Source organism: Pristiophorus japonicus, chromosome 18 (genome assembly GCF_044704955.1).
Source record: "Pristiophorus japonicus isolate sPriJap1 chromosome 18, sPriJap1.hap1, whole genome shotgun sequence".
Lineage (NCBI taxonomy): Eukaryota > Metazoa > Chordata > Chondrichthyes > Pristiophoridae > Pristiophorus > Pristiophorus japonicus.
The window spans coordinates 24,625,252-24,640,329 of record NC_091994.1 but is presented as its reverse complement, the minus strand read 5'-3'; the positions used below and the strand labels follow the sequence as shown (position 1 = coordinate 24,640,329).

Sequence of the window (15,078 nt, the reverse complement as noted above, 5' to 3'; positions counted from 1 at the left end):
GAAAACCAAAACTGTCATGTATCCTAAATGGTTACTGCTTGTACTATTACAAGGTGTGCCACCAGCGGGCACCACAGTGGGAGACTTACAGGTTACCTGTACAGATGTGCCTGGCCTATTATAAAAGGCAGGCCACCATGTGTGATCCTCACTCTGGAGTTATCAATAAAGGACTAAGGTCACTACAGTTCAAGTACAACACATTGCCTTGTGGAGTCATTATCAGAACATCTAAAGACATTACAATTGGTGACGAGATTACGGATCTTCACACGAAAATGGCTACCCTTGGTACGTTACAGCAGTTCGCCGATGGTGATGATTGGGGCGCCTTTGTGGAGAGGCTCGACCACTTCTTCACAGCAAATGATTGGCAGGCGACAATCCAGCCACACTGGCTGATAAGCGCAGAGCTATCCTGCTAACCAGTTGTGGGCCCACTGTCTATGACCTCGTCAGGGACTTGCTGGCACCAGCGAAGACAACGACCAAGTTGGAGCTTGTAACGCTGATCCAAGAGCAACTCAAGCCCAAAGAGAGCATCCTCACAGCCAGACACCGGTTCTATACACACCGACGGCCTGAAGGCCAGGAAATCGCAAAATATGCTGCAGACCTCAGGAGGCTTGCGGCACCATGTGATTTCGGCAACCACCTCACCGAAGCGCTGTGGGACATCTTTGTCATTGGAATCGGCCATGAGGGCCTTCTTCATAAGCTACTGTCTGCAGACACCACAGTCACACTGCAGAAAGCCATCTCCGTGAGCTAGGCATTCATGACCTCGACCTGCGGCTCTAGGACTCAAACCCGGCAAGTACTGTGCACAGAGTGGCGCCTTTTAGAGGCTGGACTGTAGAATGTGAACCTTCTCAGGGAAGAGAGAACAGGCACCCAAGTCCCTTAACTCAGAGTCCACCGAGGGGGGCTAATCGAGTAGCTCCAGGCTGGCATTGCGGAGGGAATCACAGGGCTCACCAGTGCCGCTTTAAAGACTATGTGTGTAAAGGCTGCAGCACAAAGGGCCACCTCCAGCGAATGTGTAAAAGAAACATGACTCACTGTGTTGATGAAGAGTCAGCAGATGGCCATGAATCCAGCGCTGATTATGAAACAATAGGCAAAGAGGCAGCTCAGCCCCACGGTGAGGTATATGGCATGTTTACCTGCACCACCGAGTGTTCCCCGTTGAGGATGGAAGTCGAGATAAATGGCGTTCCAGTCTTCATGGAACTTGACATAGGGGCGAGCCAGTTAGTAATGAATTAAGAAGCCTTTGAGTGGCTATGGACAATCAGGCTGAATGACCCAAGTTGGTCCCGGTGCAGGCAAAGCTGCGCACCTACACCAATGAACTAATCCCAGTCGTTGGTAGTGCGGATGTAAAGGTACTCCATGATGGCGCGGTGCACAAGTTACCTCTGTGGATTGTTGCAGGTGATGGACTAATGCTACTTGGAAGAAGGTGGATGGAGAAGATCCATTGGAGTTGAGAAGACTTCATCCCTCCTGTGATCGACGTCCTCCGCGCTCAGAGGCAAAGAAAGCCCTCACCTGAGGGTGGATCCGGCACCAGAGAGCAGACCAGTACAGCACCCGAGGCACAGATCGCTCAGCACGACTGGGTGGAGCTGATCCAGCTGAGACGACCCGAACGCACCTCCCAGGCTCCAGTGGCAGGAATCCGGAGGAAGAAAATTGGATCCAAAAGCGACTTCCCAGCTTCGGTGGCAGAACCCGGGGAGAAGAGGATCGCCGCAGTCAACATCGTGGATGGAGGAAAGATGGCGGCCAGACCATGAGTTGCAGTGCTGATGGAGCAACACGTGGCACCAAACGGAGAAGAGGATTGAGGTAAAGTTAGCAAGGCTCTCCTAAAGGAGGCCCACAACTCACCACACTAAAAGGGACAGTTCCACATTCTCAATCAATGTAAGAACAACTGTGAGTTAGATGTAAAATGTGCAATTGATGATCAGAATTGTGTACATGCAATAAGCAAAGAAAAGCCTCAATGTAATAGCAACTGTGAGTTAGATGTAAGATGTATAATTGATGATCAGCATTGTGTACCTGCAATAAGCAAAGAAAAGGTGCGCGATCGCAATCGGAGCTACAGGTTATTTACAATGAGTAATGAAACGTTGTGCGATGTAGAATTTCAACTGCATACAGTCAATGCAGCAGGCAGACACCCATCGGGAGCACAGAAGTCCAGCGAGCTACCCAATGTGGTAGCCTGCGTTCCTGGGACCAGAATTATGCACCATGGAGTGTGGCCACAAGCAGCCAACACATACAAGCTGCAGAGCAAGCGATCTCAGGAGGGCAACGGCACCGGTATCGACACCCTGCCCCTGACCAGCTCCACCCCTCAGGCACCCGATGGCACCAACCGCCATGAACCTGAAAGAGCAAACTGTGCCAAAGCGCAGCCCCCAGTCCCCATCGCCACCAAGGCCATACCCGGGAACAAAGGGTCACCCGCAACAGTTCTTCCAAATGGTACCGGGACCAGCCAGGATCCCAAACCAAACAATGCCCCAGCAAGCGAGTCAGCAGTTCCCTGTGCACTGCTAGACAATTGCTCCTCAGGGAGCAGCAGCGACCCGGGGTGCAAGGAGAGGACAGGGAGGTCACAGGCATCTGTGAACCTGCCCGACGCTAGGAGCAACGGCAAAAGCCTCGAGAGCAAGCAACTTGAGCCAACCGGGTTCTCACTGCCAGCACTGGGCACCGCATTGCCACCTGACTACCTGGACACGATCCAGCAGTTCTGGAACTAGCTTGTCCTTACGCACCTGTGCTGACACCCGTAGCAATTCCCAGTACATATCAAGAATGTATCTCACCAGTCGAATATACTTGCCTCACAACTGAACCACAAATGTAATGATGTTAATGCAATTTTTTTTTTCTGAACTTGAATGTATATGAATGTAATGAGCCTCCAGCATAATCTATATGTGGCGGGGGGGGGAGAGAGAATGCAGTGGTTATGGACACACAAACAGAAACCACCAGCACTCTACTGCCAACGAAATACCAACCACTCACCCAAGATAGAAACGACCCGCCAAAGGTCAACCAGATAGAGCTAAGCCCAGAGCACAGTCAATACAGAGGCGATTTGCACTAAAGGCTTAGGAGAGAGTGATGTCATGTATCTTACATGGTTGCTGCTTGTACTATTACAAGGTGTGCCACCAGAGGGCACCGCAGTGGGAGGTTTGCAGGTTACCTGCACAGGTGTGCCTGGCCTAGTATAAAAGGCAGGCCACCATGTGTGATCCTCACTCTGCAGTTATCAATAAAGGACTAAGGTCACTACAGTTCAAGTACAGCACATAGCCTCGTGGAGTCATTATCAGAGCATCTAAAGACATAACAAAAACTGCACGCAGTATTCCAGGTGTGACCTCACCAATACCCTGTATAGCTGTAGTAAGACTTCCCTGCTTTTATACTCCAACCCCTTTGCAATCAAGGCCAAGATACCATTGGCCTTCCTGATCACTTGCTCTACCTGCATACTATCCTTTTGTGTTTCATGCACAAGTACCCCCAGGTCCTGCTGTACTGCAGCACTTTGCAATCTTTCTCCATTTAAATAATCACTTGCTCTTTGATTTTTTTTCTGCCAAAGTGCATGACCTCACACTTTCCAACATTATACTCCATCTGCCAAATTTTTGCCCACTCACTTAGCCTGTCTATATCCTTTTGCAGATTTTTTGTGTCCTCCTCACACATTGCTTTTCCTCCCATCTTTGTATCATCAGCAAACTTGGCTACATTACACTCAGTCCCTTCTTCCAAGTCGTTAATATAGATTGTAAACATAGAAACATAGAAACATAGAAAATAGGTGCAGGAGTAGGCCATTCGGCCCTTCTAGCCTGCACCGCCATTCAATGAGTTCATGGCTGAACATGCAACTTCAGTACCCACTTCCTGCTTTCACGCCATACCCCTTGATTCCCCTAGTAGTAAGGACTTCATCTAACTCCTTTTTGAATATATTTAGTGAATTGGCCTCAACAACTTTCTGTGGTAGAGAATTCCACAGGTTCACCACTCTCTGGGTGAAGAAATTCCTCCTCATCTCAGTCCTAAATGGCTTCCCCCTTATCCTTAGACTGTGTCCCCTGGTTCTGGACTTCCCCAACATTGGGAACATTCTTCCTGCATCTAACCTGTCTAACCCCGTCAGAATTTTAAACGTTTCTATGAGGTCCCCTCTCATTCTTCTGAACTCCAGTGAATACAAGCCCAGTTGATCCAGTCTTTCTTGATAGGTCAGTCCCGCCATCCCGGGAATCAGTCTGGTGAACCTTCGCTGCACTCCCTCAATAGCAAGAATGTCCTTCCTCAGGTTAGGAGACCAAAACTGTACACAATACTCCAGGTGTGGCCTCACCAAGGCCCTGTACAATTGTAGCAACACCTCCCTGCCCTTGTACTCAAATCCCCTCGCTATGAAGGCCAACATGCCATTTGCTTTCTTAACCGCCTGCTGTACCTGCATGCCAACCTTCAATGACTGATGTACCATGACACCCAGGTCTCGTTGCACCTCTCCTTTTCCTAATCTGTCACCATTCAGATAATAGTCTGTCTCTCTGTTTTTACCACCAAAGTGGATAACCTCACATTTATCCACATTATACTTCATCTGCCATGCATTTGCCCACTCACCTAACCTATCCAAGTCGCTCTGCAGCCTCATAGAATCCTCCTTGCAGCTCACACTGCCACCCAACTTAGTGTCATCCGCAAATTTGGAGATACTACATTTAATCCCCTCGTCTAAATCATTAATGTACAGTGTAAATAGTTGGGGTCCCAGCACTGATCCCTGTGGCACCCCACTAATTACTCGGTTGCCAACCAGAGAATGAGCCATTTATCCCGACTCTCTGTTTTCTGTTAGTTAGCCAATCCGCTATCCATGCTAATATGTTACCCCCAACACCGTGAACTTTTATCTTGTGCAGTAACCTTTTATGTCCTTGCAACAGTTATCAAATCTCAACCACCACTAAAACATTTCCTTGTTTGGGATTGTGGTACATCTTTCAGAATTACTCGGGTTGGGTTAACAAAGGAAACTTACTATGTGCGCACATTCAAATCCATGAGTTAGCAATGCCCAAAATGGTCAAGATGTGAACATTTGCTAAACGCATTGGTAGAAGTGAATGCTACAGCAGAATTTTGATTACCACAACATAGGTTCAGCAACAACCATCTGCAGCACATGAACCATTGTAATAGGAGAGACCTGTGCAGAAGGAGCACATTGTTCAGAGTCATTAGCATGTTCTGTAATGAAATAGCATAATAGTTTAGGATTCATTATATATTTAGTTGTGCCTAGCAACTCTCAGGGATCAGTTTTGTATACTTTGAAGACAAATAAGCTAGTTTCTAAAACATGGAAAGGATTGCCAGACTACAACATATAGATCAAATGGCATAATTTTATGTAGTTAATGAACGATTTGGAAATCTCAGCCTCCCCGGGTCCGTACAGAGTATGTACAGACCTGGGAAGGCATCGCAAAAGCCGTTTTTCAGCGCACAATGCGCATGCGCTGAAAACCGGCTATTCCGATCTGTCAAGCTGTCGCATGCACCTCGGGAGCGAGGACATTAGCAAGGGCAAGATTGCAGGATTTACCCATATCTTGCCCAGCAAATGTCCTCAAAACTCATGCCTAATAAAACCAGGCACATAGCCTACTTTTACAGGTGTAAGAGTTTTAAAACGTACAAAAATATAATTAAATTAAATTTTAAAAACACATTTTATTGTTAAAAACCCTGCCCACTAAGGTAAGTTTATTTTTAACCCTAATTTCAAAACTTTTTTAAAAATCGGGAAAATATATTTTTTAAGGCATTTATTAACTTTGTTTTCAATCAATTTCAATTATGTGAGGTGTGTTTTTTATTTTTTATTATGGTGTTTAGTGTACTTGATTTTTTTTTCCTCATCAATAGCAATGAGAACTCTTAGATATGGAGCTCTCATTGCTATTAATGAGAAAGCTGTGGAATACTGTACCTGATTGGTTGTGCAGTCACACGTAACTGCACCTTCCACATGGGAACCTGGAGGATGGGAACGCACTTCGCAGCGCGGGAAGAGAAGGCCTCCCAACGGAATCCCATGTTCCTCTGGGACCACCAGGTACTTCGTAGAAATTGTTCAGGTCAGAAGCATCCGCCCACTGGATGCCTCCGACTGCAATTTCAGGGCCAATGTTTATGCTGTTACAGTGCATGAAATGTTACAGTGCATGAGATGTTACGGTGCATGTGGTGTTACAATGCATGAAGTGTTACGTGCATGTGGTGTTACAGTGCATGAAGTGTCACAGTGCATGTGGTGTTACAGTGCATGAAATGTTACAGTGCATGAAATGTTACAGTGCATGTGGTGTTACAGTGCATGAAATGTTACAGTGCATGAAGTGTTACAGTGCATGTAGTGTTGCAGTGCATGAAGTGTTACAGTGCATGAAATGTAACAGTGCATGTGGTGTTACAGTGCACAAAATGTTACAGTGCATGAAATGTTACAGTGCATGTGCTGTTACAGTGCATGAAATGTTACAGTGCATGAAGTGTTGCAGTGCATGTGGAGTTACAGTGCATGAAATGTTACAGTGCATGAAGTGTTGCAGCGCATGTGGAGTTACAGTGCATGAAATGTTACAGTGCATGAAATGTTTCAGTGCATGTGGTGTTACAGTGCATGAAGTGTTACAGTGTATGTGATGTTACAGTGCATGTGCCACAGTGTGTCTTCGGGGTATAATATTGGATTAAACTCATTGTGTTTTTTTATGTTTATTGTAAAAATGTATTTATTGCGTTCTTTACAAATTCTCTTATGCTTTCACATCACAGCATACAACCTTTCACAGTTTCAAGTTGGTTTCCTCCATTCTGGAAATTCTGCCTTTGGCTCTTCTAATTTGGCATTAACCCAGCAAGTAACCGGGCAGCTTCATTCTCATGAAGACTCTGGCCATGAAGAAGCTCAACTGAACATTGATGAAACCAATGAACAGAAGCAGGAATCTATACAGCTTTGGAATGTTGGGTGCATTTGTGCGATCTAAGATTATGAACCCCAGGCTTCCCATTGGAAACAGAAAACTAGAAGCAAGACCTTCCATAATGTACTGTCCATTCACTCTGTATACTAAGAAGGCTACTGGCCTCTGGTGGCCATGTTCATCTGTCATTGATCCCACACTTGGAGGTTCCACAATAACATCATAAATGATACTGCCGGTGATGAGGAAGTAGGAGATGACCAGTGCATGCATGGCCAGGGCGGACGGCATGTGGAGTCAGCCCGGCACCTGCAGCTTCACATTGGGACATTCAAACAGCACAAACAGCAACCCGAACAGCGTCTCATGTGATGTTACAGTGCATGTGATGTCATAGTGCATGTGGTGTTATAGTGCATGTGATGTTACAGTGCATGTGATGTTATAGTGCATGTGGTGTTATCGTGCATGTGGTGTTACAGTGCATGTGGTGTTACAGTGCATGTGATGTTATAGTGCATGTGGTGTTATAGTGCATGTGGTGTTACAGTGCGTGTGATGTTAGTGCATGTGATGTTACAGTTCATGTGGTTTTACAGTGCATGAAGCGTTACAGTGTATGTGATGTTATAGTGCATGAAGTGTTACAGTGCATGTGGTGTTACAGTGCATGAAGTGTTACAGTACTTGTGATGTTACAGTGCATGTGGTGTTACAGTGCATGAAGTGTTACAGTGCATGAAGTGTTACAGTGCATGTGGTGTTACAGTGCTTGTGATGTTACAGTGCATGTGGTGTTACAGTGCATGAAGTGTTACAGTGCATGAAGTGTTACAGTGCATGTGGTGTTACAGTGCATGTGGTGTTACATCGCATGAAGTGTTACATTGCATGTGTTGTTGCAGTGCATGTGGTGTTACAGTGCATGTGGTGTTACAGTGTATGAAGTGTTACAGCGCATGTGGTGTTACAGTGCATGTGGTGTTACAGTGCATGTGGTGTTACAGTGCATGAAGTGTTACAGCGCATGTGGTGTTACAGTGCATGTGGTGTTACAGCGGATGTGGTGTTACAGTGCATGAGGTGTTACAGTGCATGAGGTGTTACAGTGCATGTGGTGTTACAGTGCATGTGGTGTTACAGCGCATGTGATGTTACAGTGCATGTGATGTTACAGTGCATGAAGTGTTACAGTGGATGTGGTGTTACAGTGCATGAAGTGTTACAGTGCATGTGGTGTTACAGTGCATGTAATGCTACAGTGCATGTGGTGTTACAGTGCATGTGGTGTTACAGTGCATGTGGTGTTACAGTGCATGTGGTGTTACAGTCTGTTTTGGGGGTATAATATTGGATCGAACTCATATTGATATAACACTCGAGTTTTGTTTTCATGGATTCTAACACCATATCACTCCCTTGAAGAATCACTTTGTGTTAAATAAAGAATGGCACGGCCATTGTTTTTTCTCCTTTAACATTTTATATACAAAAACATACAAAAGGAAAAGGAATAGAGAAAACCAAAAAAGAAAGACAAGAAAAGAAAAGGAATAGAGAAAACCAAAAAAGAAAGACAAGAAAAGAAAAGGAATAGAGAAAACCAAAAAAGAAAGACAAGAAAAGAAAAGCAATTGAATTCATGCATAAAATATAAACAGCTCCACTTGCATTGCATTTAACCATTACATTATATCCAGGCAAAAGGCATAAAATAGATATATATAATAAAAATAAAGAGCGATGAATAGGCCCCGGCATATTATCGAGCCATATTATTTATTCATTCGGCTTTGTTTGTTCTTTTTACAGCATAACAACTGCAGCCAGGGGCAATGGTAACAGTATTGATGATTCTCACGAGATTAACCTTGCCACAGAGCACAGTTTGGAGAATTTGCCCCGTGTATCAGTGTGCATACCCAGAACCTTCCCAGACCCAAATATGTGGGCAAGCAACCCTGTTTAAGAAGGTAATGGTTAAACTTGCTTTTATAAGAACATAAGAAATAGGAACAGGAGTACGTCTGCTCCACCATTCAATAAGAATTCCAATGAGTAGAGGTCCAACCTACTCAACCTTTCCTCATAGGTCAACCCCCTCATCCCCGGAATCAACCTAGTGAACCTTCTCTGAACTGCCTCCAAAGCAAGTAGATCCTTTCGTAAATATGGAAACCAAAATTGCACGCAGTATTCCAGGTGTGGCCTCACCAATACCTTATATAACTGTAGCAAGACTTCCCTGCTTTTATACTTCATCCCCTTTGCAATAAAGGCCAAGGTACCATTGGCCTTCCGGATCACTTGCTGTACCTTCATATTATCCTTTTGTGTTTCATGCATAATTAACCCCCAGGTCCCACTGTACTGCAACACTTTGCAATCTTTCTCCATTTAAATAATAACTTGCTCTTTGACTTTTTTCTGCCAAAGTTCATGACCTCACACTTTCCAACATTATACTCCATCTGCCAAATTTTTGCCCACTCATGTAAGATTTCTAAATCTCTGATATTAAACTGACTGAGATTGAGTCTTTTAAAACAATTTGGAACAGTTTATTAAACACACACACATGCACATTTATCAGCAGTCGTCAGTTGCCCTACGGATCGACTTAGTTACAACAAATACAATGTTACAATAATGATTTATAAAAAGACATATGTCACTTTCCTCTGGCTGGCTGGCTGAGCACACGGCTTGCTGTTTCGGCTGGTCTTCAGCAGGAGGTCTGCCGTGGGCTCAGGAGAGAAGGAGAAGAAGAAAAAAAAATCTTTGGCTTGAGTTCTTATACCTCTCAAAGCCATTGTTCCTCAGAAAGCCCCAGGATTGGATCTTGGTCCCAGGGCAGTTCCTTATTGGCTCTTCTCACCCTTGTGTCTGTCTGGAGGCTTGTTGATTAGGTTAATGGTTTTCCGATTAACACAATACACAAACACCATAATGGAGGTCCGTGAGCTTCCATTTTGAATCTTTAAAAACTGTCTTTTTGTATGGTCTACACTTTCAACATTTATACATACACAGAATCAATTTTATTACTGAACACTTTTATTCTTACAAACTCCCCACCTTGAGGGGGAAATATCCTTATTGACCCCTCATATGGTTTATCTCCTCAGGGATCACATATCATAAACATTGAGAGGGTTCTGATAGTTCTGCTGTTTATGGGTTTTAAACTTAGAGAGAGAGAGAAAAGTGGACGGCCTGACTTGGTCCCCACCTCGTAAGGTGTAGGCCACACATTGGGGATTTACTATAGTACAATAACCTCTCCAGCGGAGACTCTCCCCTTCCCGTATCTTCGGTGCACCGTCACTTCTCAAAGCACAGTGATGACTGATGATGTCCGTGAATCATGCTGCAGTTCCCGCTTCTCCATCTTCCCTCGGTTTCGGTCGTGACCAGTATTGTCCTGACAATTGTGAGGGTCCGTAACGTGGTCTGTGGGAAACAAGATCAGTGCAGTATTTACTCTTTCGCAGTCTTTAACTGATTTATGTGAAACCACTTTTTGTACTTAATGCCCTTTTCCCCCGGTAACTGAATCAAATAAATCGCGGGGTTCAATCGGTCTATAATCTTATGCGGTCCCCACCACCTGAGCTCAAAGGCAGCTTCTTTTTCCAATAATTTGGAATCATTACTGAGTCCCCCACCTCGTATTCAAAGGGACGTACTTTCTTGTCAAAGTACCTTTAAATTTGTCTTTTTGACTTCCCTAATTTGGTGGCCACAAATCGATTGATCTGAACGGTGTGATAAGAATATAAGAACATAAGAAATAGGAACAGGAATAGGCCATACGGCTCCTCGAGCCTGCTCCACCATTCAATAAGATCATGGCTGATCTGATCATGGACTCAGCTCCACTTCCCCGCCCGCTCCCCATAACCCCTTATCCCCTTATCGTTTAAGAAACTGTCTATTTCTGTCTTAAATTTATTCAATGTCCCAGCTTCCACAGCTCTCTGAGGCAACAAATTCCACAGATTTACAACCCTCTGAGAGAAGAAATTTCTCCTCATTTCTGTTTTAAATGGGTGGCCCCTTATTCTAAGATTGTGCCCTCTAGTTCTAGTCTCCCCAATCAGTGGAAACATCGGGCCCAAGTTTCGGGCCGCGTCTAGAACAGCGTAGCCCCGACCTGGACGCCCGTTTTTCGCGCCACAAAGTGCGCCTAAAAAAAACTTCCAGATTCTCCAGCTCCCTGCTGGTCCTCTGGCCCTCGGCGCGGCGTAGCACGAGCTGTGGGGGGCGGAGCTAGGTCCCTGCGCTGAAAACAGTGCCGGGACCTCTGCACATGCATGCTACAGTGGGCGCGCATGTGCAGTAGTTCCAGGCTCCCAAAACTGTGTGGGAGGGGCCAGAAGCACGCAGCCCCTAGCCCTGGCCGAATGGCCTCACTTGGGCTGCGTGCATAAAGCTGCCTCCCACGCCCAGCTCCTGCTTCCTCCCGACCCGACTCCCGCTTCCCCCCACCCCCGGACCGGACCGCGACACTGACGCGACTCCTGTTTCCCCCCCACCCCGCCCCCGGACCCGACCCGACCCGCTCTGCCCCCCCCCCCTCCACCCGACCTGACCTCCCTCTCCCTCCCCCCCGACCCGAACCGAACCGACCTCCCGACCTCCCTCTCACCCACCCCACCCCTCGACCCAACCCACGCTCCCGACCCCCCCCCCCCGGACCCGACCCGACCCAACCTGACCTCCCTCCCCCCGCCCCCGACACGAACCGACCCGCGCTCCCTCCCTACCCGAACCAACCCGATCTCCATCCTCCCCCCCCCCCCAACCCGACCCGTGCTCCCGACCGCCCCCCCCCCCCCCGGACCGGACCCGACCCATGCTCCCGACCCCGACCCGCGCTTCCCCCGACCTGACCCGCGCTCCCGACCCCGGATCCAGGACCCAACCCGACCCAACGCCACCTACCTGTAAATCTGGTGCTGGGGACCGGGCCCTGCCTGAAGTCTTGGGCCTGGCCGGACCCGGCCCGTTCAGCCTCCCCCCCCCCACCCCCCTTCTCCTTCCTCCCCCCCTTCTCCTTCCTCCCCCCTTCTCCTTCCCCTTCTCCTCTCCCCCCCTTCTCCTCTCCCCTCTTCCCCTTCTCCTCTCCCCCCTTCCCCTTCTCCTCTCCCCCCCTTCCCCTTCTCCTCTCCCCCCCTTCCCCTTCTCCTCTCCCCCCTTCCCCTTCTCCTCTCCCCCCCCTTCCCCTTCTCCTCTCCCCCCCTTCCCCTTCTCCTCTCCCCCCCTTCCCCTTCTCCTTCCCCTTCTCCTTCCCCCCCTTCCCCTTCCCCTCTCCCACCCCTTTCACCTTCCCCTCTCCCAACCCTTTCCCCTCTCCCTTTCCCCCCCTCCTCCCCCCCTTCTCCTCCCCCTTTCTCCTCCTCCTCCCCCCTTCTCTCCCCCCCTCTCTCCTTCTCCCCATCCCTCCCCCTTCCCTCCTTCCCCCTCTGCCTCCCTCCCTCCCCTCCCCCTGCCCCCCTCTTTCCCTCTACCCCCCTCCTCCCCCTCCCCTCGCTGTCAGAAACACAGACACTGACAGACAGAGAGTGAGAGACACACTCAGACAGACAGAGAGATAGAGACATTGACAGAGACATACTGGTGGGGGGCATCCCAGCACGCTGTTGGAGGATTCACGATGCTGCAGTCAGAAAATGTTTTATTTATTGATTTAAAAAAAAAATGATTTCTTATTAAATTTTTTTGATTGATTTATTGGTTGATTTATTGATGTTTTTATCATTTATGATTGATGATGGCTCTTTATTTGTAAAACTGAAGTGTTTAATGTTTGTAAACTTCCCTTTAAACCCACCCCCCCCCATTCCCTACGCCTGATTTGTAACCTATGCCTGATTTTCTAAAGTGTAGACAAGGTTTTTTTGAGCGTACAAAAATCTTCACTTACTCCATTCTAAGTTAGTTTGGAGTAAGTTTTCACTGCCGAAACTTTGAAAACAGGCGTAAGTGGCCGGACACGCCCCCTTTTGAAAAAAAAATTCTGTTCCAAAGTGAAACTGTTCTAACTGACTAGAACTGGAGCAAACTAAATGCCGAGAATTTGAATTTCTAAGATACTCCGTTCTACACCAGTTGCTCCAAAAAATCAGGAGCAACTGAGGCCGAAGCTTGGGTCCATCCTCTCTGCATCCACCTTGTCAAGCCCCCTCATAATCTTATACGTTTCGATAAGATTACCTCTCATTCTTCTGAACTCCAATGAGTAGAGGCCCAACCTACTCAACCTTTCCTCATAAGTCAACCCCCTCATTCCCGGAAACAACCTAGTGAACCTTCTCTGCACTGCTTCCAAAGCAAGTATATCCTTTCGTAAATATGGAAAACAAAACAGCACACAGCATTCCAGGTGTGGCCTCACCAATACCTTATATAGCTGTAGTAAGAATTTCCTGCTTTTATACTCCATTCCTTTTGCAATAAAGGCCAAGATACCATTGACCTTCCTGATCACTTGCTGTACCTGCATACTATCCTTTTGTGTTTCATGCACAAGTACCCCCAGGTCCCGCTGTATTGCGGCACTTTGCAATCTTTCTCCATTTAAATAATAACTTGCTCTTTGATTTTTTTTCTCTGCCAAAGTGCATGACCTCACACTTTCTGACATTATACTCCATCTGACAAATTTTTGCCCACTCATTTAGCCTGTCTATGTCCTTTTGCAGATTTTTTGTGTCCTCCTCACACATTGCTTTTCCCCCCATCTTTGTATCATCAGCAAACTTGGCTACGTTACACTCAGTCCCTTCTTCCAAGTCATTAATATAGATTGTAAATAGTTGGGGTCCCAGCACTGATCCCTGCGGCACACCACTAGTTACTGGTTGCCAACCAAAGAATGAACCATTTATCCTGACTCTCTGTTTACTGTTCGTTAGCCAAGCCTCTATCCATGCTAATATACTACCCCCAACACCGTGAACTTTTATCTTGTGCAGTAACCTTTTATGTGGCACCTTGTCAAATGCCTTCTGGAAGTCCAAATACACCACATCCACTGGTCCCCCTTTATCCACCCTGTTCATTATATCCTCAAAGAACTCCAGCAAATTTGTCAAACATGACTTCCCCTTCATAAATCCATGCTGACTCTGCTTGACCGAATTTTGCTTTTCCAAATGTCCTGCTACTGCTTCTTTAATAATGGACTCCAACATTTTCCCAACTACAGATGCTAACTGGTCTATAGTTTCCTGCTTTTTGTCTGCCTCCTTTTTTTAAATAGAGGTGTTACATTTGCAGTTTTCCAATCTGCTGGGACTTGCCCAGAATCCAGGGAATTTTGGTAAATTACAACCAATGCATCCACAATCCCTGCCGCTACTTCTCTTAAGACCCTAGAATGTAAGCCATCAGGTCCAGGGGATTTATCTGCCTTTAGTCCCATTATCTTACTGAGTACCACATCCTTATTGATTGTAATTGTGTTAAGTTCCTCCCTCCCTATAGCCCCTTGACTATCCACTGTCAGAGTATTGTTAGTGTCCTCTACCGTAAAGACTGATACAAACTATTTGTTCAGAGTTTCTGCCATCTCCATGTTCCCCATTACTAATTCCCCGGTCTCATCCTCTAAGGGACCAACATTTACTTTAGCCACTCTTTTCATTTTTATATACCTATAGAAACTCCTGCTATCTGTTTTTATACTACTTGTTCCAGCCACTTGGAACTACATGGTTTCATTGTCAGGGGACTCATCCTTGTTAGTGTTAGCTGGCCTGGTATTTTCATGAGCCTCCCCAACATGGCATGATATGGGGAGACCCCTGTTGTTCTATGAGGTGTGGACCTCATTGCCATTAAGCACATTGGCAGAATGTTAGCCCAGTGAGTGGGGTGGTCCGCGCTCAATTTTTAACATTAACTTGAGGGTCCTGTTACCCCTTTCGACTCCTCTGGATGACTGGGGGTGGTGAGCAATATGTAATTTGTGTTTTATCCCCAATATTTCCTGCAGGTCGGT

General features: G+C 46.6%; 1 pseudogene; it reads right to left on the bottom strand.

Moving 5' to 3' along the window:
- Nucleotides 1–6,992: 6,992 nt before the first annotated feature.
- Nucleotides 6,993–7,472, bottom strand: LOC139229002 (oligosaccharyltransferase complex subunit ostc pseudogene; annotated as a pseudogene).
- Between the last annotated feature and the right edge of the window lie 7,606 nt (nt 7,473–15,078).